This window comes from Stenella coeruleoalba (genome assembly GCF_951394435.1).
Source record: "Stenella coeruleoalba genome assembly, chromosome: 3".
NCBI classification, from domain to species: Eukaryota; Metazoa; Chordata; class Mammalia; order Artiodactyla; family Delphinidae; genus Stenella; species Stenella coeruleoalba.
The window spans coordinates 121,192,417-121,216,645 of NC_137148.1; the positions used below are offsets into that span (position 1 = coordinate 121,192,417).

Genomic DNA, 24,229 nt, shown 5'->3' on the forward strand with positions numbered 1-24,229 from the left:
TCGAGAGCCCTCACCCAACCATACTTGCATCCTGATCTCAGACTTCCAGTGTCCAGAACTGTGATAAATACATTTCTGTTGTTTATAAGCTAATCGGTCTATGGTATTTTGTCATAGCAGCTCAAATGAACTCCAGAGAGTCTGTAGGACAGGTTTTCTTTAATGTTATTTAGTTGCGTCAGAATGACCTAGAGAGTTTGATAAAAATTCAGACACTTGAGTCCCACATATCAGATCAGAATCTCCATGGTGGTGCCCATGAACATGCATTTCTAGTAACTCCATAGGTAATTCTAATGCCTTTCAAAATTTGAAGACCTCTGTTCTAAGGTATTGATATTTTTTCAGGAAATTGTACTTCTTGACCCATCTTTCCTTCAAGTTAAAGATACTTCCTTGAAGTTGTTTTAGAGTAACGCAGCAATTCTCCCATTTCCTGGTTCATTTCTCTGCTCTTCAGAGGCAGGAGAAACCAAGGGGGCACTGGGAATTCATAGGGTCCTCTGGCTTTGTCCCATTATCACTTTCCGTTGTGAACAGAAGAGGTTGGAGGAGACTGAGGAATAAGTTGTGACTGTTACATTTTATTAAAATCTCCCCAGGCTAGCCAATGATAGTAACTTAAAGAAAAGTTGCAGTTCACGTAGCTTTGAATCATAGACCATTAGAGCTAGAAAAGATCTTAGAAACAACCTACTGGTTAAGCCAACAGGATCTGTTCATCTCCTGCCTTGTGCATTTACTAACTTGGTGCCCTTACAAGAGTTACTTCACATTTCTGTACCTCAGTTTACTCCTCTATAAATGGGGGAAATAACAATACCCACTTCACGGTGTTGTAAAATAATAGAACAAAGACTGATACAAAACTACCGATAATCAGAAAGCCATATAATTTTCGAGCCAGAAGAGGCTGTAAATACATCCAATACATTCACACTGTAGGTAAGGAAAATAAGACTCGCAGCTGGTTTGGTGGCAAATGAGAACTAGAGGCCAGGTTTTAAAGGATTCCATCGCTATAGAAATCAAAAATTTGATTTCATTCCATATCCATTTCTCTGGGTAAACCACGGATCACTTAGGAGAAGCACCCTTTCCTGATACTTATTTATGAGTTTAAAAGAAGAAAAAGTCTTGCCACACTGCTAGAGAGCATAAATGCTTTCAGAGGATTGCCTGGTTCACTGCACTGAGGTTTTGCACTTGAAACATCAGCCCATTGTGTGGTCAGGCCAAGTCCTCATTCAAGTTCGTGGTCTGGAAGCATTTTAGGAAAGTAGGGAAAACAGACACGTATGAATATAGTGATCAATTCAGAAAAACAGTGTCAGTTTCCACTGTTTTGGGACCATCAACCAAACATCTTTGATGCCCAGTGTCTTTGTGAAGTCACAGGAAAACCCCAAAACAGCAACTCTTCTGAAACTGTGTAAATAACACCCAGGCTCAGCCGGTATAAAGGGAAGCAGCTGACAATTTTGCTGCTGTATCTCTGCCTTGAGTGTTTGGGGTTGGTTTTGTGCTTTGGTTATCTTAAGGCCTTTTTTCTCTTCTTTCTCATTTCTTTCTTTGGCATTTTGATCAGGCTTGCTTATGAATCCTAGAGACGTCCCATTTTAGGGACAGAAGCTATAAGAATGGAAATTGGTTTCTAAGGACCCTCTGAACACTAGCCATGTAATAAATGTCACTGGTGTTGCTGTTCTCTTCTGATGGACTGCTCGTGACTTATATTTGACAGTTAATGAGCTCCATTAATCAAACCGAGGAACAAATGCTATTTCCCACCCTCCCCTCCTACCTGACAAGGTGCGGGTTTCTAACCCTCACTCTGGCAGACTGATGGCACTGAATAGGAGCAGAATAACAAGGAAATCTGGAAGGTTAATTAAGGTAGTACCCAAAAGTTGTTTTTAAATGAATTTAATTAACCTGTGATCTCTTAAAATTAGAATATGTTACAACTAGAATGAAGACAAATTTTATTCTACTATATTTTTTTAAAACTTCATCTTAGAAAATAGAAACTGAGTAAGTCTCTGGGTAAAAAGTAGTAGGGAGGGTGTTAATTACCACCTGGGCTCTTTCAAATCTATCCTTATTTTCTGTGTATCTCAGAATGGATGATTTCCATTCTTGGAGGAAGAATTTGTAACAGTAACATCTGGTGCTGTTGTCAATCACCCAGGTTTCTGGTAGCATACTCCCTCACCAAATGTATGTGCTATTCACCCCTCATCATGATTAAGCACAAGTAACACAGTGAAGAAAGGCAATAAGAGTATGGCTAAGGGAGTGATTCAAACTGCCCAAGTCCAAAACCAGCCTCTATAACTTCCTAGAAGTTTGGCCGTCAGCAAATTACTGAACTTCCTCTCCATCTCTTGTTTTCTCCTCTCTGTAAAATAGGGATACCAGTAGCATGCACCATAGGGGATTGTGAGAAGACTTAAAAGATACAAAGCCTAATGCATGTGAATTATTGAGTACCAGGTCTGGAACATAGTAAGCTCTTTTTGAATGCCGATTATTTGGCAGGGTTGGTTTTTTGTTTTTGCTTCTTTTGTTTTGTTTTAACATGGGGCCCATAACACCTGGAAATAGAGTTCCACTGATGGGTTTTGGGGGGGTCCCTTAAATACCCTGAAAATATGTACCTACATTTATGCTACATGTATATTCTTTCTGGAGGAGAAAGTTCAGTTTTCAAGAACTTCTTAAAAGAGGATTGCAACCCCAATATGGTAAAGAATCACTCCCAGAAGGCATCAGTTTCAAAGACCTCATCAAGTCTGTTTGAGTGCTGGGGCCAATACAATGAAGATACAAACTGCTGAGCTATTACTGGTTCTTGAAAAGTAAAGGCTCCTGCAGGCCACTCTGTCCAATCCCTTTCCATTCTTCTCCCTGGCCCAGCCTAATACAAATGAAAAGAACACAGACTACAGCACTCTGAAAGTCATCATATCACTAGGGGCTAGAGTGCTGAAGGAAGGCTTCCCATACAAGGTGGGAGTTGAGTTGGAAATGGAAGAAAAGCCTAGAGTCAATGTGAACTGGACCAGAATACTGTGTGACATAGATAACCTTTGGTAGTAGAGGATAGAATTTTAAGTTAAAACACAGATGCCCTTTATAAAAGTATAATAGTTATATATATACTTAAATATATACATAACTATTTAAAATATAGGTTTGATATTTAATATGATCATGTAGATTTTAATGCTTAGTATATGGCTCTGGTAGGTACTTATGTTTCTTTTAGGTGAGTCAAATACACACACACACACATATATATATAATAAGAACATAGCTGCAATTCAGATATGGCAACAGTAGGACAGTTGAACATTTGTAGCTGAAGTTTTAGAAACAGGAGCATAAGTGTTTGGGCATTCCTGGAAGGGGAATTTTGTCACCAAGTCATGGAGGCAAGAACACATCTGGAATATTCTAGAGATAGTAAAGTAAATCATTTTCCTAGAATGGATGAATGGTCATTCTGTACGGCCGGGTGAAGTCTCTTGGAGACGCCAGTGCTAAGAGGAAAATGGTTAATCAGTGTTCCTTAGCAATAGTGCCACACATGTAAATTTACATAGAAGACTGATATAGTCATTCCTTCAGTTCTTCAATTACTCAACATAAGTTTGTTCTTTAGTTCTGTGAGTCAGTTTCTGTTTTGTAAGTAAGTTCATTTGTATCATTTCTTCTTAGATTCTGCATATAAGTGATATACTGTGTGAAGTAAGTCAGAGAAAGAGAAATATCGTATGATATCGCTTATATGCAGAATCCAACCAGTGTTTTGATCACGTTGTTGCTTGCTGTGAGTGTTTTAAGTTGAAGCCCCTTAACTTAACTTGAAGGCAAGATTACATGCACTATGAATGATGTTTCGGTAGAAGCTGTGAATCTGAGTAAAATGATATCAGAATTATCCCCTCCAAAGTTAAACACGCGGATATTTTTGGATTTTTTTTAAATTATGACATCAAAGACCCTTTCAAATGTCAGAATTAATTAGTTCCTTGTTCATTATGTGCATGAGGCAGAAAAATATCTGAATGCTACTCTGATTCTGCAACCTTTCCAACTGACTGTACAGGCAGAGAATTGGCTTCACTAATAAACAACAATGTCGTAAGAAAAAACCTAGAACTTTCATACCTATTATCCTTACAAACTGGGAAGACATCTGCCTTTCCCTTCCTCCTTCAAAACACAGACAGATGGAGGTCAGAATTACCAGCATCCTAGGAATGTATGTTCTGAATTCTCCTGTCCCAAGTATGTTGACAACTGGAACCAAGAACCTTTAGAAAGTTTAGCCCAGTAATCTTGTTCTAGAAATCTGTCCTAAGAAAATAATCAGAGTTGTTATGAGGTTTCTTAGCAAGTATAGTTCTTTTATTGCTACATGTAAAAGTCAAAACTTGGAAGCTAATCAGTCTTTTAAATAGAGAAATGGATACATAAAATATGGTATTCATAGAATGGAATGGTATTCAGTTATTAAAAGTCACAGATTCAAGTATTTTATAGTGTTTTATTCTATTAAAAAAAGCAATGATCAAAACTAGATAGTCAAATTTTGTAATAGTATGGACTAGGTCTGATCTATTTATCACCAAATTTGATAAATGCCTGAAACAAAGCATATTCTCCCTCCTTCCCTTCTTCCCTCCCTCACTCCTTCTCTTCCTTCCTGCCTTCCTTTCTTTTTTCCTTCTCTCCCTTCAGCTGGCCTTCCTTCCTTCCTTTGTTCCTACCTTTCTTCCATAATAATTATATACTACTGAGTAAATTAATGAATACATGAATACTATGTATGCATTTATTGATAAAGAAACAAAAGACTGGAATAGACTCTAGCAAAGTATTAATAACAGTGTGGGATCTCAAGTGATTTTATATTTTCATTTTGAGTATTTCTTCATTTTTCTCCATTTTCAATGACTGTATTACCTCAATTATAAACAAATTTTGAATATTAAAGAAAATTTAAGTTATTCTTCAACTCTTCTATGGAGTTTGGAAAATTGCTGCCATCTTGAATTTTGTTCATAAAAGGGTTATTGTGGGAAATGAGGGCTTTTAGAATTTTTTTGACCTTTGGAGGTGACTGTAAACAGAGGCCCAAGCCTCACTCTGATGCTGTCCTCAAGAAGGTCACATGCTCATGGGCAATTTGAAAAGAGTCCATCTGCAACTTGCAGAAGTCATCTTGAAGGAATTCTCAGCTTCATGGAATAATAAAGGGCCCAAGATTTCTTTTTTTAAACTAAATTATCATCCAATTTTTCTTTCTCCATCCTTGCCTTTGTGTTTTAAGCTTTTTCAAAACCGAGTAAAGTTTTAGATTAGATATTTTACTATTAATAGTTCAGATTTTGAACAAAATGTTGATTTATGTTTAGACACAACCAGTTTCAAAATATCAACACCATTCCAAAAATGTTATGTCTTTTTTAGTGATTGTTACTCATATTTGTCTTTTTTTCCCCCAAAATGAAGGCTGTGTTTTGTTGTGCTTCTCTTAATCTCCATGATAATCACCATGATAAGAGAGCATAAAACAGGAGCTGAATCCTTCTCAGTTACAAGCCCTGTATCAAACACTAACAGTGCACAGCAAATTAGATATGCTATGCCTCTATCTTGATTTGTGTTTTACATAGAAACTATCTACCTAAATGCATTATTGATTTAAATTCTACGGTAACAGTGTGGCAACATGAAAAAGAGTAGAGTAGGAAGAAAAAATGATAATAAAGTCCTAATCTGCAGCAAAACTTCATGGTGGTTACCAGCCAAGGGAAATACTGTATCTGAAGCCCAGAATTACTAGCTGAGAAATTCCAAGTTGGCTATGTAGCTGAAAAGATGAATCTTCACCAAGAAAAGAATAGGAACTGTAACCCAGGGAACAGTGTATGTGTTTGTGTGGTTGGGGAGAATAATGCTGAAGACTTTGGAAATAATATAAGTAGGCACAAGTTCTTGTACTCCTGACATCTAGGAAGTAAGAAAATTTCTAGTGAGCACTGGGCAGCAAGTCTGGCAAGGGATTAATGGAGCTCAGTCTTTTCTCAAAGGCATATTGCAAGTTGGCCTCAAACCATTTTTTTTTTCACTAGTTTTAGGCTTGAACACACTTCTCCTGAAACAAACATCATGCATCTCACCATGAATTCACTAATACTGAACCCACTTATTGCCTGTCTGGGGCTTTCTCCTTCATAAATCTCTCACATAAAATCCTATCTCCTCTGAGAACACCATTTTGAGAGCCTCTGTCTTCTGATTTTCTCTAACATTTATTAACAGCACCCCATATTTGACACTTATCTGTACTCAGTTCTTTGTTAGTTACTTTTGTTTGGTCAAATAGATTCCTCTTCCCTACCAGATTTGGCATTTATGTAAATTCTTAATCATTAAAAATTGTCCAATGTATTTTATTATTTTTTTGTATATCTGACCCCCTGCTATGCTTGATATATTTAAGAGAAATGAGTATGTCTGATTCATTCCTCTATTCCCAGCATTTGGCAAAGGGCTTTGCCCAGTAGTTACAGAACTTAACCTCTATTGTATAAATATTTCTTTCCATCTTATGATAGGAATATCTATCTGTGGGTATGTATATTGTATGAACATTCTACTCCTTGGGTGTGTCTGTTACTACCACTAGAATCACCTCAATGTCCATGCCACATAAAGTTGTAAGCTCTTTAGGGTACTGAGATAACACAGAAAAAAGAATATACATGACCACAAGAATTTTAGGGAACATTGCTGACATCATGGCATTCAATGGCATTGTGACAACTAACAATGGAATATATTAAGACCAGCATTAGGAGTTAATTATTACTAAATCTTATAGCCCCCCAATTGTGATATTTTCACAATGTCCTCTCAGTCCAGCCATTTCCTATTATAATCACCAATATCCACATTAAATAGTGAAGGGACATTATCAGGAGAAGCAAGGTGAACAAGCCTGCCAAGGATTTTCTTCCAATATGGAGATTTTTCTCTTTGAGTTTTTATTCAAGAATCTTCTATTCTTCTGAGACTCTTGGAAAATCGTCACATAGAACCCATGCCTTGAGCACTGGAAAGTTTCTAGATGAACTCTAGCTCTCCTGGCATATTGACACCTAGGCTTTCTCATATATTAATGTCTTGGGAGAACACAAAAATTACAACTCCCAATTACAATAGTAGAAAAGGTGACAGCAAACTTTCTAAGACAAATATAGAAAGTGGACTATCAGTCTGTGACCCTGTTTAACTGAGAGACTGTTTGTTAGAGAACAAAGATGCCAACCAAGGCGGTTGTGATTTCTGACTCTTCCGTATACGCCTAAGCAACATTGTCTACTGTTACTTGCTACCATTTTGGAATAATAGGACAGCAAAAGTTTTAAAATTCAATATTGCAAGTCTCTTTAGACAACATGATGGCAAACGTGTAGTTTGAGTGAATTATTCACTTTTCAACTAGCTATTTTGACAAAATGAGCAAGTGTCCAGAAAGGGTTGAATCTGGAGTTAAGGGAGAGAAACTATGAGTTCAAGGTAACTTAACCACACTGAACTCAATATCCTCACCCATCAAGTGGAAATGATCCTACTTATACCACATTACTCAAGAGTTTTTCTGGAAATCAGATCAGAGAATGGGCATGAGAGTGTTTTAGGGATTTATTATGTACTATCCCCATGAAAGTCAGTATTGCTATAATGAAACATATAATGGACACACCAGCATTTATTTCATCCCTTCTTCACTGTGGAATAGCCATGCACTTTGGAGAGGATTTTTCCACGTCCAGCTTCAGAGCTGCGCTCTAATTGGCACAAGTCAACTTAGGCTTGACATTTCCATGGTCACATGGGTTGATTCAAGTGTTAGCATGTAATATAACTTGGCCCCATCAGATTAAATGAAATCCTTTTGTTAGGTGGTTAGAAGAACAGTGCTGGCTCACTCTCTGTCTCTCTATCCTTGTCTCTCTCTTTCCCCCTCCCTCCTGCTTTCCTTTTTTCCATTTCTCCATGTTCATAGCACCATCAGCTGCCATTTTGTGGCTGAAGAGGAACCAGTCTTAGGAAGAAATAGACACCATCAGAGACAGAAAGATAAAAAGAATGGAAACACGGCTCACCCTCTTGAGTCACTTTTCAAAATCTTTATGTTCTACCTTTGAATACCATGGTTACTGAAAATGCTTAAGTAGATGGCAGTAAGATTTTTAGTCTACCAACCACTCAAAAAAAAAAACCTCTCTCAATAAAGAAATGATGGCGTTATTAGAACCCTAAAACGTCTTTCATAATACAAGATGTTCTCTTAAATATTTAATTTTGAAAAGAAATTAATACTAGTTGAGTAAGTCATTTTAGCCTAAGAATCAATCAGTACTATCTTGGAGTGTTCATAAAGGTTACCTGACAGAATCTCTTAAAAAGAAAAGAAAAACTTAGCATGAATTCAGTAATTATTCTTTGGAGGTATAATTTTATAATTGAAAGTTTGGAAAGAAATCTTAAGAAAGACTTTTTTATCACATTTTGAGGATCCACACAATAAGTTACATTAATATAATGTATAAATGTATATACACATATTACATTATAACACATATATTATGTATTATACTATATATAATTACTATAAGATGCATTAAGGTGAATATAAGGTGAATAAGAAAAAACAGCCATCAGAACCATACAGTTAAGTACTGGTGGCTTAGCATAACATTTCCATGATAACAGCAGACGCAGATGCCAAAAGTGCTACGTCACAAACATTAAACAGTCTAAACAAAAGTGAAACTCATTTTCTCTAGAAAACTGTTAGAAAACTCAGATTTTGGTTATAATAGGGCAAAGAAGATGCACATCCAGAGTTTAAACCCAATACTCCCATGAAAAATGAGTTTGGAGAAAAGCTATCTTCCAAATTAATATATCACTTTCAGAATACACTATTTAAAATACATAAGTAACTACATTAATAAATCATATATCAGAGGTAAACTTTTATAATTTGGACATATAATTGTTTATATAGTCATATTCAGAGAGCCATTTTCAAAGCCCCCTTAGGCTGCCATGCATCTCCAGCTCTGTGAAGACCCTGTAGTAGAACATCATGGAGTAGCACGGTGGTTCGAACCCAACATCTAGAGTTAGAAACACTCAGTTCTCCAGTTATTCTGTGATTCATGTACATTTCTTAATCCCTACAAGCTTCCATTCAGTAAGTAGAGTTAATCACAGTATCTACTTTGTAAATATGTATGAAAATTAAATGACATAGTACAAGATAAATGTTTAGCATAGCCTGGTACATCTTAGATTCTAACTATTTACTAAATAATTGAATGAATGAACAGAAAGAGGAGGAGGAACATCATTCAAGTGCTTACAAATTATTTCCTTTGCACTCATGGTCTTTGAGAGAAAGATCGTCTTCATTTAAGGTCTATAGATTACTCCTCCTACAGGTGTCCATATTTCTTTCTTGTCAGGTTCATCCTCTCTTAATTGTAAAATTTTACCTTCTGGCCTAGATGACTAATGGGAGCACCAGAATCCTGCTTCTGAACATTTTCATTTGACAGGCATTTTCTAACCATAAAATTGTCATAGCATATGTTAATGATATTTCAGAGGGATACTTAGATAATGACTGTAAAGTCTCTTGAGATCTTTGGATAAAACTGTCTCTTTAACCATAAGCTGTTTTAATGGAAATATTCTTTTAGCAGATGGGTCCTTTTGAAGAATTTTTCCCTTTGTGATATGAGTATTTAAAAAAACATAAATTTCAAGTAGAAAACGTACAACTTATTTTATAAAACTCAAATCAGTTTCTTTCTGAATCCATTATTCCACCTTGATAACAATCATCTGAATTTAAAAATATATGTAGAGTCTTAAACCCAATGCTGAAAAGCACAAAAATTCCTAAGACACAAGCAACTCAGCTTATATTTGGTTTTTGGTGCTCATGTCTATTAAATCATTAAAATCACATCATTTTGTAACTAAGCTATTAAAAGGAACAGATAATAAAATGGTAGTTAACATTTATTGGGTGCTTATGATATGCTAAGGACTGTTAAAAAACACTGAGTATTACCTCAGTTAAATATTCAAACAACCCCATTAGGTAAAATTTTTATTCCCATTTTATGAGTGTAAAAACTAAATTTTAGAGAGGGATTAAGTAACAGGCCTAATATCACATAGTGGCACCAGGAATTAAAATTAGCCTGTATGATATCAGAGCCCACGCTTGTAGCCACTACACTGTACTGGCTCCACTATATTTAGTAGAGTATATTGAATTTGTAGTATAATAGTATTTTATGCCAAAAGTAAATAATATTGGTCTGCGGACATACTCTGAAGACCTCTGCATCTAATTCTGTCTTCCAGTCTTTGTTCAAAGTGTCTTTCTTCCTTTTTCCCCCTTTCTCTTTCTGTCCATTAATATATAGCATCTATGTGCCAGGCTCAGTGCCAAGTGCTGGGTTATAGAGATTGATAACACAATACCCCTTCCCTCTGATGAGTACATGCTCTTTGGGGAAAGAAACCAGTAAACAAACTATGATATAAGCTGTGTGAACTGTTACGTAAAAGAAAAGTACAGGCGTCTCTCCAGAGCTGTATTTCTCAAAATATGGTCCTGAACTAGCAACATCAGCATCACCTGGGAACATGTTAAAAGTGCACATTCTTAAGCCCCAATCCAGACCTACTGTTGGATCAGAAACTCTGGGGGTGGGATCCAGCCATCTCTGGTTCTACAAACCCTCCAGGTGATTCTAATGCACTGAGGTTTGAGAATCACTGGTCTAGAGCAAAGGCATCACGGTAGGATTTCTAGAAAGCCCAATGCCTGAGTTGAGTTTTGAAGGATAGAAAGAAACTCGTTGGACAAAGACCAGTGTTCCAAGGAAGAGAAGTCACATTGCCAGCTCCAGGGATGTGAGGGAGCATAACCACGCGGGGAATTGCAAGCCATTCCATATGACCAAAGCTTAGTAATCCTGATGTGCAGCGGGAGGGATATGGGGACAGATGCAGCTGGTTAAATGCAATGGATCAGATCACGAAAATTCTTGTAAGTCATGTTGATGAGATTCAGTTTTACTTTGAGAGGATTGGAATCAGAGCAATGATTTGCAGTGGGCAAGACTGGGCACAGGAAGATCAAGTAAGATTATGGCATAAACATAAGTGAGGAACAGAGAGATTCTAAAAATTAAAAAAAAAAAAACAGCAGTGGAGGAAGAGATAACAGGGTATATTTTAGAGGTATTTTGATAAAGTTATGTTGCTCACTGGAGGTGGGGAGCTACCCAAAAGAGATGGAGGATCCAGGATAAACCCTGGGTCCTAATTTGGGCATCACTTCATATATCATTCTGCACACATCTTGCATTCTGTCCCAGGGCTTCCTTGTTGACTCTGAGGTGTGAGAAGCCATAGAACCTCTTGCCACCAACCCATGCATAACATAGAAGTGAAGAGGTGTTAATGCTCCTTGGGGGCAAATCTATAAACAATGGGAGAAAAAGCCAGTGGATAAAGTATTCCCATTCTCTGAGACTAGTTTAAACAACTTCTTGGGTGGCCAACTTGATAACACATCTTTGTATTGCCTCTTTCGCATTCTCTGCTTAATCACCGCACCTCACTCCTGTATCATGGATTGCACTCCCTAGCAAAGTAGTAGCAATAATTCTTTGCCTCAGTCTCTGCCTTCTGGGGAACTCTGGATAATTTGCCACTGTTATACTAAGTACTTTGTGATCATTCTACTGTATACAAAGTATTGTGCTAGATGCTAGGGATCAAATAGTGAACCAAACATTGCCACTGTTATCACAGGCTGAGAATCTATGTCATATACAGACAAGCAAACTGACAATTAAATATAGTATTATAAGTACTCTGATGGGGAGATGCGGGTGGTATGGAAACACAGGAGAAGCTTCCTTAAAAAAAACACTTGAAAGACAAGTTGAGTTGACATTAGAGAAGCATTCAAATGAAGACATCTAATAGGCTAATAAGATTTGGGCTAGAGAATTGATTTGGGATTCATTAGTTTATAGTCAGTCTTTGAAGTCATCAGAATGGATGAGACGGGAAGAAATTATAGGAGATAGTCCTGTTTGGGGAAGGGGGGCATTTACGAGTAAGTTCAGTAAGCCACCATGGAGCCTAAGAAGTAGCGGCTAGAGTAGCAGTTATTGGCCCCATCACTAACTAGCTCCACGATAGTGTGAAAGATACCTCATTTCTCTAACCCCCTGAGGCTTAGCTTCCCTCTCTCTCGTAGGAGTGTTTTTGTTTAGGTAATTTTCAAATTCCCTCTCCTCCAATGGCATTTTTTCATCTATTAGGTATTATATTAAGTCTGCAGGTAGATGGCATGTAGGAGATTGGGCAAAAATGAAAGTTTATATTCTTAATTCATATCCTATGAAATACTTCCTTAAATAAATCTCTGTTTTCTTCATGCAAAACAAGAAAAAATATACTGGCTTTCAGTCTGAGTTCCAGATAAAAGGCATATATAGTTCTGCAGAATATAAGCCGATTACCTAAATGCACTCAGGCATGACCAGATGGCTTATGCAATAGTTGAGGAAAGCGAAAGATCCTAACTTTCTGATCCCCAGACGTTTTGCAGTACACATGCTCTTCTCTGTCAGGAAAAGTCTTGCATAATAGTGCAGGGAGCTGGTTTTTCAGCTCTCCTGAGCCTCCCTCGGAGTGCCTGGCTAAGTATCTGCTGATTCACAGCAGATCATTTCCCTGAACACTATTTTCTTCACACTGAGCCCCAGTCAGGAGTGCCCGAGATCAGAAGGAAGACTGCATCTGTGCTCTGTTCCAGCAGTGCCAACCAGACTCCTGTCCTGCAAGTTTCAGCATGGTGGGAGATAAAGGGGCAGCAAAGCACTGGACTAGGGCCAAACACCTCACTGGAATCCATAAAACAAAGCAATACAAAGCAGTGGCTTGGACCAGTGCTTCCCAGACATATGAATTGCCTGGAGAACTTGTTGACATGAAGATTTTGATTCAGTAGGTCTGTGGTGCAGTGGTGTGGGGGGCTGGCTTCAACCTCCTTGACAGAGCCAATCAAGGCTCTTGACCTCTCTTCCTGACTCTGTAGTCAGTGACTTCACTTTGGAAGCTTTTAATATGCCATGGCAGGATTATTAATAGCATGGAAATCAATAAACAATACAAAGGAGCCCCCTCCACACACACACGACCCAAAAAAGCCGATTGTAAAACATTTACCAGCACACCACTGGGGATGAAGTCTGAGATTATGCATTTCTAAAAAGCTCCCTGGTGATGTGAATGTTGCTGGTTCCTAAACCAGCTTTGAGTAGGAAGCATTTATAGCACAGGCTCTGAAGTCACCAGGTCTAGGAATAAATTCTGACGCTATCTCTTAAGTAAGTGTAACTTGTATAACCTAATAAGTTATGACATTTTATCTTGCTGTATTTGGTTGCCTAAACTGGTTTGACATGTTCTACTTCTTATCTCTCTGGACTTTAGTTTCTCCATCTGTAAAATGGAGAATGGGGATCAGTTCCTACTTCCTAGTATTGTAATTTTTTTGTTGAGGTAGAGCTAATTTACAATATTATATTAGTTTCATGTGTGCAACAGATTCAAAATTTTCATAGATGATACTCCATTTATAGTTATTATAAAATATTGGCTATATTCCCTGCTATATAGTATATCCTTGTAGCTTATTTACTTTATACATATTCGTTTGCACCTCTTAATCCAATACCCCTGTCTTGACCCTGCCCCATGCCCTCTACCCACTGATAACCACAAGTTGGTTCTCTATATCTGTGAGTCTGTTTCTATTTTGTTATATTCTCTGGTTTTATTTTTTGATTCCATGTATAAGTGATATCATATACTATTTGTCTTTCTCTGCCTGACTTACTTCACTTAGCACAATACCCTCCAGGTCCATCCATGTTGCCGCAAATGGCATTATTTCATTCTTTTTTATGGCTAAGTAGTATTCCATTGTGTATATATATACCACTTCTCCTTTATCCATTCATCTTCTGATGGACATTTAGGTTGCTTCCATGTCTTGGCTATTGTAAATAGTGCTGCTATGAACACTGGGGTGCATGTATCTTTTTTAACTAGTGTTTTTGGGTTTTTCCTGATATATACCCAGGAGTAGAATAATTGGATCATGTGGTAGTTCTATTTTTAGAGGAACCTCCAGACTATTCTCCATAGTGGCTGCTTTAACTTACATCTCCACCAACAGTATATGAGTGTTCTCTTTTCTCCGAATCCTTGCCAAAATGTGTTACTTGTAGATTTTTGATGATAGCCATTCTGAAAGGTGAGAGGTGGCATCTCATTGGGGTTTTGATTTGTATTTCTCTGATGATTAGTAGTGTTGAACTACTTTCCATGTGCCTGTTAGCCATCTGTATGTCTTCTTTTTAAAAATGTCTCTTCTGGTTCTCTACCCATTTTGGGTATTAATCCCTTGTCAGTGATATCATTTGCAAATATTCTCCCATTCAGTAAGTTGTCTTCATTTTGTTGATGGTTTGCTTTGCTGTGCAAAACCTTTTAAGTTTAATTAAGTCCCATTTGTTTATTTTTGCATTTCTTTCCTTTGCCTTAGGAGACAGGGCCAAAAAATATTACTAATATTTATGTCAAAGATTGTTTTGCCCATGATCTCTTCTAGGATTTTTATGGTTTCTGGGCTAACATTTAGGTCTTTAATCCGTTTTCAGTTTATTTTTGTATATGATGTGAGAAAATATTGTAATTTCATTGTTTTACTGGTCCAATTTTCCTAGCACCACTATTGAAGAAATTGTCTTCTCTCGATTGTATATTCTTGCCTCCTGTGTCATAGATTAATTGACAATAAATGTGTGGGCTTATTTCTGAGCTCTCTATTCTGTTCCATTGATCTATGTGTCTGTTTTTGTGGCAGTACCATACTGTTTTGATTACTGTAGCTTTGTAGTATAGTCTGAAGTTAGGGAGTGAGATACTTCCAGCTCTATTCTTCTTTTTCAAGATTTTTTTGGCTATTTGAGGTCTTTTGTGTTTCCATACAAATTTTAAAATTTTTTTTTTCGTTTTGTGAAAAATGCCATGGGTATTTTGATAGAGATTGTATATTGCCTTGGGTAGTATGGTATTTTAACAATATTAATTCTTCCAACCTATGAACATGATATATCTTTCTGTCTGCTTGTATCATATTCAATTTCTTCCCTAAGTGTCTTATAGTTTTTCTAGCACAAGTCTTTTACTTCCTTATGTAGGCTTATTCCTAGGTATTTTATTCTTTTTGTTGCAGTGGTAAATGGGATTGTTTTCTTAATTTTTTTTTAATGATAGTTTGTTGTTAGTATATAGAAATGCAACAGATTTCTGTATGTTAATTTTGCATCCTGCAACTTCCAAATTCACTGATGGGCTTTAGTAGTTTTTTGGATTTTAGTAGTCTTTAGGGATTTTCTATGTATAGTATCATGTCATCTGCAAACAGTGACAGTTTTATTTCTTCCTCTCCAATTTGGATTCCTTTTATTTCTTTTTGTTTTCTGATTTCTGTGGCTAGGAATTCCAGTACTGTTTTCAATAAAAGTGGTAAGAGTGGGCATCTTGTATTGTTCCTGATCTTAGCGGAAATTCTTTCAGTTTTTCACCATTGTGTATATTAGCTGTGGGCTTATCATATATGGCTTTTATTATGTTGAGGTATGTTCTCTCTATGCTCACTTTCTGGAGAGCTTTATCACAAGTGACTGTTGAATTTTGTCTAAAAACTTTTTCTGCATCTATGTAGATGATAATATGGTTTTTATGCTTCAGTTTGTTAATGTGTTATATTACACTGATTGATTTGCTGATATTGTAAAATCCTTGCGTTCTTGGGATAAATCCCACTTGATCATGGTGTATGATCCTGTTGGTGTATTGTTGGATTTAGGTTGCTAATATTTTGTTGAGGATTTTTGCATGTCTGTTCATTAGTAATATTGGCCTGTAACTTTCTTTTTTTGTGCTGTCTTCATCTGGTTTTGGTATCAGAGTGATGCTGGCCTTGTAGAATGAGTTCAAAAGCACTCCCTCCTCTGCAAACTTTTGTAATAGTTTGAGAAGTATAGGTGTTAACTCTTCTCAAATTGTTAGGTAGAATTCACCTGTGAAACTATCTGGTTCTGGACTTTTTTCTGTTGGGAGTTTTTTGTTTGTTTGTTTTTGTTTTTTTAAACTACCAGTTCCATTTCACTACTGGTAATTGGTCTGTTCATATTTTCTATTTCTTCCTGGTATAGTATTGGGAGATTATACATTTCTAGACATTTTTTCATTTTTTCTAGGTTGTACATTTTATTGTCATATAGTTAGTCATAGTAATCGCCTATGATCCTTTGTATTTCTGTGGTGCTGGTTGTAAATTCTCCTTTTTATTACTGCTTTTATTGTTTTGGGCCCTCTCTTTTTTTGTTTTTTGATCAGTCTGGCTAAAGGTTTATCAATTTATCTTTTCAAAGAACAAGCTATTAGTTTTATTGACCTTTTCTATTTTTCTTGTCTCTATTTCACTTATTTCTGCTCTGATGTTTATGAGTTCTTTCCTTCTATTAACTTTGGTTGGTTTTTTTTTTTTTTCTATTTTTCGAGTTCCTTTAAGTGTCAGATTAGGTTGTTTATTTGAGATTTTGTTTCCTGAAGCAAGCTTGTATAGCTGTAAACTTCCCTCTTGGAACTGCTTTTGCTGTGTCCCATAGATTTTGGATCATTGCATTTTCTTTTTCATTTGTCTGCAGCTATCTTAAAATTTCTTTGATTTCTTCAGTGACCATTGGTTGTTTACTAACATATTGTTCAGCCTCCAAATGTTTCTGTTTTTTGCAGTTTTTTTTCTTGGAGTTGCTTTCTAGTCTCAGAGTATTGTGGCTGGAAAAGATGCCTGACATGATTTCAGTTTTTTTAAATTTACTGAGGCTTCCTTTGTTGCCTAGCATATGATCTATCCTGAAGGATGTTCCATATGCACTTATAAAGAATGTGTATTCTGCTGCTTTGTGATGGAATGTTCTATATACCTCTGTTAAGTTCATTTGGTATAACGTGTTGCTTCAGGCTAGTGTTTCCTTATTGATTTTCTGTCCGGATGATATGTCCTTGATGTAAGTCGGGTGTTAAAGTTCCCTAATATTATTGTGTTACTGTCAGTTTCTCCCTTTATGTCTGTTAACAACTGCTTTATGTATTTAGGTGCACGTATGTTGGGTGCATATATAATTACAGTTGTTATATCTTCTTCTTGGATTGATCCCTTGATCATTATGTAATATATTTCTTTGTCTCATGTAAAAGTCTCTGTTTTAAAGTCTATTTTATCTGATATGAGTATTGCTACCCCAGATTTCTTTCGATTTCTATTTGCATGGAATACCTTTTTCCATCCCCTCACCTTCAGTTCGTGTGTCTTTAGATCTGTAGTGAGTCTCTTGTAGGCAATATGTAGATGGGTCTTGTTTTTGTATCCATTCAGCCAGTCTATGTCTTTTGATTGAAGCATGCAGCCCATTTACATTTAAAGTAATTATTGATATGTATGTACTTATTCCCATTTTGTTAGTTGTTTTTGTAGTTCTATCTTGTTTCTTCTTTTTGTTCTCTCCCCTTGTGATTTGATGACTATCCTTAGTGTTATATTTGGATACCTTTCTGTTTTTTGCATGTGCATCTATTATAGATTTTTAGTTTGTGGTTACCATGAAATGTGTGTGTGTGTGTGTGTGTGTGTGTGTGTGTATTTATATATATCAAGTTGCTAATCTCTTAATTTCAAACGCATTTTAACAACCATGCATTTTTACTCTCCTCCCCTCATAATTAATGATTTTGACATCATGTTTTACATCTAATTGTTTTGTGTATCCTTTAACTGATTATGGATTATTTTACTACTTTTATCTTTTAATCTTCCTACTAACTTTGTGCATGGTTGATTTACTATCTACTATATGTTTGCCTTTACCAATGAGATTTTTCCTTTCATAATTCTCATTTTTCTAGTTGTGGCCTCTTTTTTCACTAAGAAAAGTCCCTTTAACATTTCTTCTAAAGCTGGTTAGGTGGTGCTGAACATTTTTAGCATTTGCTTGTCTGTAAAACTTTTGATCTCTCCATCAAATCTGAATAGGGGCATTGCTGGGTAGAGTACTCTTGGTTGTAGTTTTTTCCCTTTCATCACTTTAAATATCTCATGCCACCCACTTCTGGCCTATAGAATTTCTACTGAAAAGTCAGCTGATAACCTTATGGGAGTTCTCTTGTATGTAAGTTATTACTTTTCCCTTGCTGCTTTTTATATTCTCCCTTATCTTTAATTTATGCCATTTTAAATTCAATATGTCTTGGTCTGGTCCTCTTTGGGCTGATCCTATTCAGGTCTCTCTGTGATATCTGGGCTTGGATGTCTGTTTCCTTTCCCAGGTTGTGGAAGTTTTCAGCTATTATGACTTTTTAAATGTCCTCTGCCTCTTTCTCTGTCTCTTCTCCTTCTGGGACCCCTATAATACAAATGATAGAATACTTGATGTTGTCCCAGATGTCTCTTAAGCTGTGCTCATTTCTTTCTATTCTTTTTGCTTTTTTGGTTCAACTTCAGTAATGCACACTATTCTGCCTTCCAGCTTGATGATCCATTCCTCTGTACCATTTAATCTACTGTTGATTCCTTCTAGTATATTCTTTTCTTTTCTTTTTTTTTTTTTTTTTTTTGCGGTACATGGGCCTCTCACTGTTGTGGCCTATTCCGTTGAGGAGCACAGGCTCCGGATGCGCAGGCTCCGTGGCCACGGCTCACAGGCCCAGCTGCTCCACGGCACGTGGGATCTTCCCGAACCGGGGCACAAACCCGTGTCCCCTGCATCGGCAGGTGGACTCTCAACCACTGCGCCACCAGGGAAGCACTCTAGTATATTCTTCATTTCAGTTATTTTATTCTTCCTCTCTGTTTGTTTGGTTGTTCTTTGTATTTTCTAATTCTTTTTTAAAAACTTCTACCTTCTCGTTCTCCTGATCCATTCTTCTCCCAAATTCTTTGATCATCTTATGATCATTATCTTGAATTTGTTCTCAGACTGCCTATCTCCTCTTCACTTAGTTCTTCTTCTGGGGTTTTATATCTTGTTCCTATGTTTAGAACGTGTTCCTCTGTCATCACATTTTGCCCAACTTGCTGTTTTTATCTTTGTATTTGGTAGGTTAGTTATGTTTCCTGATATTGGAGAAGTGGCCTTTTATAGGAGATGTCCTGTGCTTCCAAGCAGTATACACCCCTTTGGTTACCAGAGCAATATGCTCTAGTGGTGCCCCCTATGTGGGCTGCATGGGTCCTTCTGTTTTGGCAGGCTGAATACTGTGGGCGTTCTGGTAGGTGGGGCTGTGACCCAGTCTGGTTGGTTGCTGGGACCTGCTGTTGATAGGGCTGAGTCACAAGGCAGCTGGTTGTGGAACCCAGGGATCCCCAGGGCTTGTGCTAGTGCGGTGGGTGGAGTTGAGACCCAGGATATCCCAGGGCTGGTGCCTGCCTACTAGTGGACAGAGCTGGGTCCTGGGGTCTGGCTACAGGGCCCAGGGATACCAGAGCTTGGGTCAGACCATCGGTGGTTGGGGCCAGGGCCCAGTCCATCTCAGGGCTGGTGCTGGCCTGCTGATGGGTGAGCAGGATCTGCAGACTGTGGGGCTATGGTTTCCCTGGAGCTGATATCAACCCGCTGGTGGGTATGGGTGTTTTCAATGCTAGAACAGGCTTGCTAGTGGGTGGATCTGGATCCCAGAGTCTCTGGCTGCAAAGCTTTGGGGAATCGCAGATCTAGTGCCTGCACTGATGTGTGGGGCCTGGTCCTGGGCTCTCTGGTGGACAGGGTCATGTCCAGGGGTGACTATGTGCTCAGGGGTTCTTAAGACAGCCTTGTCAGCTAGTCAGTGGGACTGTGTCCCACCCAGCTAATTATTTGTCCTGAGACATCCCTGTACTGGTGTCTATGGGCTGTTGGGTATGGGCAGGGCTGAGTCTTGAGGCTAAAAAGCCAGAGGGGAGGATTCTAAAATTGCACTTGCCAGTACCAGTGTCCACATGGTAGAACATGCTCCCAAAAATGGCTGCTGCCAGTTTCTATGTCCCCCTGGTGAGATCCAATTGTCTCCTGCCTTTCCCAGAAACTTCAAAATCAGCAGGTAGGTGTGACCTAGACTCCTTTCAAATTACTGCTTCTGTCCTGGGTTCTGGAGCATGTGAGATTTTGTTTGTGCCCTTTAACAGTAGAGTCTCCATTGCCTTCCCACTGGCCTTCAAAGCCAAACATTCTAGAGGTTTGTCTTCCCAGTGCAGAACCCCCTAGGCTGGGCAGCCTGATGTGGGGTTCAGACCTCTCACTCTGTAGGGAGAAACTCTGCAATTACAATTATTCTCCCATTTGTGGATTGCCCACCTGGGGGTATGGCTCTTGACTGTAACATAACTCGTCCCTCCTACCTGTTTCATTGTGGTTCCTTCTTTATATCTTTGGTTGTAGAAGATCTCTTCTGGCAGGTTCCTGCCTTTTTCAATAGGTGTTCTGTAAATTGTTGTAATATTGGTGTGCCTGTGAGAGGAGGTGAGCTCTGGGTCTTTCTACTCCACCATCTCAGGTGATCTCTGCAAGCAGCAAATTAAATAATGTGCTTTGAGCATAGTGCCTGGCGCAGAAGAAGCATTCATAACTATCAGTGCTTGTTATTTTTACTTACTAGAATATAATTTTATAAAATTATGATGCCAGTGACAGAAAACCAAATATGATAAGCAAACACTTTTTTAGAATGGGTAAATAAATATCATGAGATATCACTATGTACATGTTAAACATTTTTGTTTCTCATTTAATTCTTTTTTTTTAACCTAACTCTACAATGTTAAGATTCCGAGATGTTTGGAGGTAAGGTGAGGATCAGGGCTGGGAGAGAGAGAAGGAAGAAAACTCAATTTGTACCATGTGTATCATGGAAAATACAAAAGTTGTCTTTTCGGAAATAGCATTCTCTTTCTGTTCTTTCATGTAGATAAAAGTGTTTCTCCTTGACATGGAGACAACATTAGGCATTTTATATTTCTGAATCCCACCACATGCCTTTCATCCCCAAGCTCATTAATAACTTATGTTCAGGGTAGGGAAGGCTTCTCTTAACTTCCTATGGAGTGAAGTTTATAGTCACAGAACCAACTTTCCCAGAAATCACTTGCATCTTTCTCGTGCATCTGGGTGATTAATACCTGCTTCAGAAGATAAATGAGTGTTTGTATTACCTGCTACCTCCAAGAGGACAGGGCTAGAACATGAATCATGACATTTGGGAAAGGAAACGTCTTTTCATTTCCCATACAAGATGTGATAAAACTTGCAACACACACATTTCATGATGTTTGTTTTAAGTGGAAAGAAAAAAAGATGATAGATGTAGAAATCCCAAGGATTAAAAACTATTGTATAGGGCTTCCCTGGTGGCGCAGTGGTTGAGAGTCTGCCTGCCGATGCAGGGGACACGGGTTCATGCCCCGGTCTGGGAAGATCTCACATGCCGTGGAGCAGCTGGGCCCGTGAGCCATGGCTGCTGAGCCTGCGCGTCCGGAGCCTGTGCTCCGCAGCGGGAGAGGCCACAACAAACAGTGAGAGGCCCGCATACCGAAAAAAAAAAAAGAAACTATTGTATAAAGTCTTATTTTCACCTAACTCTTTTGAGGTGGGTGATTGATAACTAAAAAATTGCATCCATGTGTGATGTTCATTAAAGTAAATTATGCTAAAACACATAGATGATTTTGACTTAGCAAGATATTTTATTGTCATTTTAATGACAGTAATTTTCAACATTTTTTTTGTTTGTTTTTCAGCACCAGCACACTAAAAAAATGAGACACAGTGACATCAGTAACAAACGTTCTTTCTTACAACATTAATTCTCAGATATTTGGAGTGTATACATCAGGGGTGTGAAAGGGAGGCTGATCACAACTTCTATCAATCATTTCCTCTCTATCCTATTTCTGATTGGAAGTCAATTTTGTTAGGAAAGAAGCACATATATTCCAAAATATCAAAGTGTATATTCTTCTACACTTTAAGTCATACTATTTTTAGCAAGAAAAATAGATGCAAAATGAAGGGCTTCTTAACCATAAAGGCCATAGAACCCAAACAAAGATGTTGGGCCATATGCATTTTTCAATGGTCAAGATTCAAAATTTTCATAAGGTTCTCACAAAGTCTATGAACCAAGAAAATTTTTACAGTGGTAAGAACATGGGAGTTCAGAGACCTAAAGACTCCATCCAAATTCAGGTCTGCCCGTTACCACAGCTGTGAACTTTCATCTATTAATTATTCTCTCTGAGATTCCCTTTTGTTTTTCATCTCTGAAATTGAATATCAACCTTGCAAAATTGTTGTAAAAGTGGAAAAACCCAGTAGAAAATGTCTAGCACAGTTCCTGGATTTATAAGATCTTGAGTGCATGTCAGCTCCCTGAGAGAAGAAGCTCAAATATTTTACTTGAAAGACAGAAGTGGTATGGCAGTGTTCCCTCATCAAGGCAACTAAATGTGCAATATTCAGAAATTGTTCTCTTACTGCTGGTCTCCATAGGTCACCCAGCTTCCACCATGGTTCTCTCATTTTGATTGCACTAGCAATCCTGTCATATTATCTAGCTGCCTTCTCATTTGACATGTTTTCTGTGTGACAGTCTTATGCTCCCCAAAATTTGAAATCCAGATGAAAATGGCCCGAATGCTTAGTCATTAGAACCATTCTGCTGAGTTGAAGTCCCTCTGGCTTTATTTATTTCTGAGCAGTGTTTTTTCCAAACTGTTACACACTCTCATTCTGCTCCCCATAGGGATTAGTGTTGAATTCAGTTAACTTTGGCTTTGTTCACACAAACCGGAAATTTTGGGATTGAGGAGGATGCTGGGAACTAGTGCAGGGACTAGGGGAGGTGCCAAGACAGAAAGCTGAGGGTTGAAGTAGCCTTAAACCACAGCTAGCCTGTGGCCCTGTAAATTATGCCTGCCAACCCACTGAGCAAATTGGAAATCCCAAACAGATCAAGCAGGAATGTGAAATGTGACCAGAGAGAGAACTATAGCCACAGTACAAACGGAAGTGCTGCTCAACAACTGTTCATGGTACAGTGATGCTCATTTCACAATAAAGTTGCCAGGCTAAATGATAGCCATGTACAGATGAGTATAGATCACCAGACCTAGGAAAGAAAAGCAAAACCCAAACAGACTGGCTGCTAAATGGAATATTTCTGAACCATGTAGACAGGGAAACTAAGATTTTAGAGTTCAATTGTCCAGCTATAGCTTCCTAGCTCTCCCTTCCTCTTAAGGAGTTTATATACTGTCAGAACTCTTTTAACTGCAAGATATCTCCGATGTCCCTCACTCTAGAGAGAAACATAAGGTACTTACGATTTTCACTATGCTCTGCCCACTTTAGTACATATTAAAGCAGCTTATGGGGTGATTATGCCCTTGTCCCTTACTATATTTTATTTAGAATAAATATTTTAAAAACTATATCAATATACCTACTTTAGTAAGAGTTTTTATGATGAATGGATGTTGAATTTTATCCCATGCTTTTTCTACATCTATTGAGATGATCATGTGGATTTTGTCCTTTCTTTTGTGGATGTGGTGTATCACATTGATTTGCATATGCTGAACCATCCTTGTGAACTTGGGATGACTCCAGCATGGTCACGGTCTATGATCTTTTTTATGTGTTGTTGGATTCAGTTTGCTAATATTTTGTTGAGAATTTTTGCATCTATATTCACCAAAGATATTGGCCTGTAATTTTCTTTTTTGGTGGTATATTTGTCTGTCTGATTGTAGTATCAGGGTGATGGTGGATTCATAGAATGTTTTTGAGAGTGTTCCCTCATCTTCAATCTTTTGCAAGACTTTGAGAAGGATAAGTATAAGTTCTTCTTTGTATGCTTGGTAGAATTCACCTGTGAAGCCATCCAATCCTGGACTTTTGTTTGTAAGGAGTTTTTTAAATAACAGATTCTATTT

General features: G+C 37.8%; 1 protein-coding gene across 12 annotated transcripts in view; it reads right to left on the reverse strand.

Moving 5' to 3' along the window:
- Positions 1-24,229, reverse strand: part of PRELID2 (PRELI domain containing 2) — a 764,348-nt gene that overhangs the window by 66,102 nt on the left and 674,017 nt on the right. For 3 of the 12 annotated variants that reach the window (XM_079916216.1, XM_079916213.1, XM_079916211.1), the window contains one exon: positions 20,639-20,800. The exons of 8 other annotated variants lie outside the window; for them this stretch is intronic. The gene's annotated coding sequence lies outside the window, so the exon portion shown is untranslated. Of the gene's footprint in view, positions 1-11,503; positions 11,594-20,638; positions 20,801-24,229 lie in introns of those variants that run through there. One more of the 12 variants, XM_079916217.1, reaches the window with a different exon arrangement.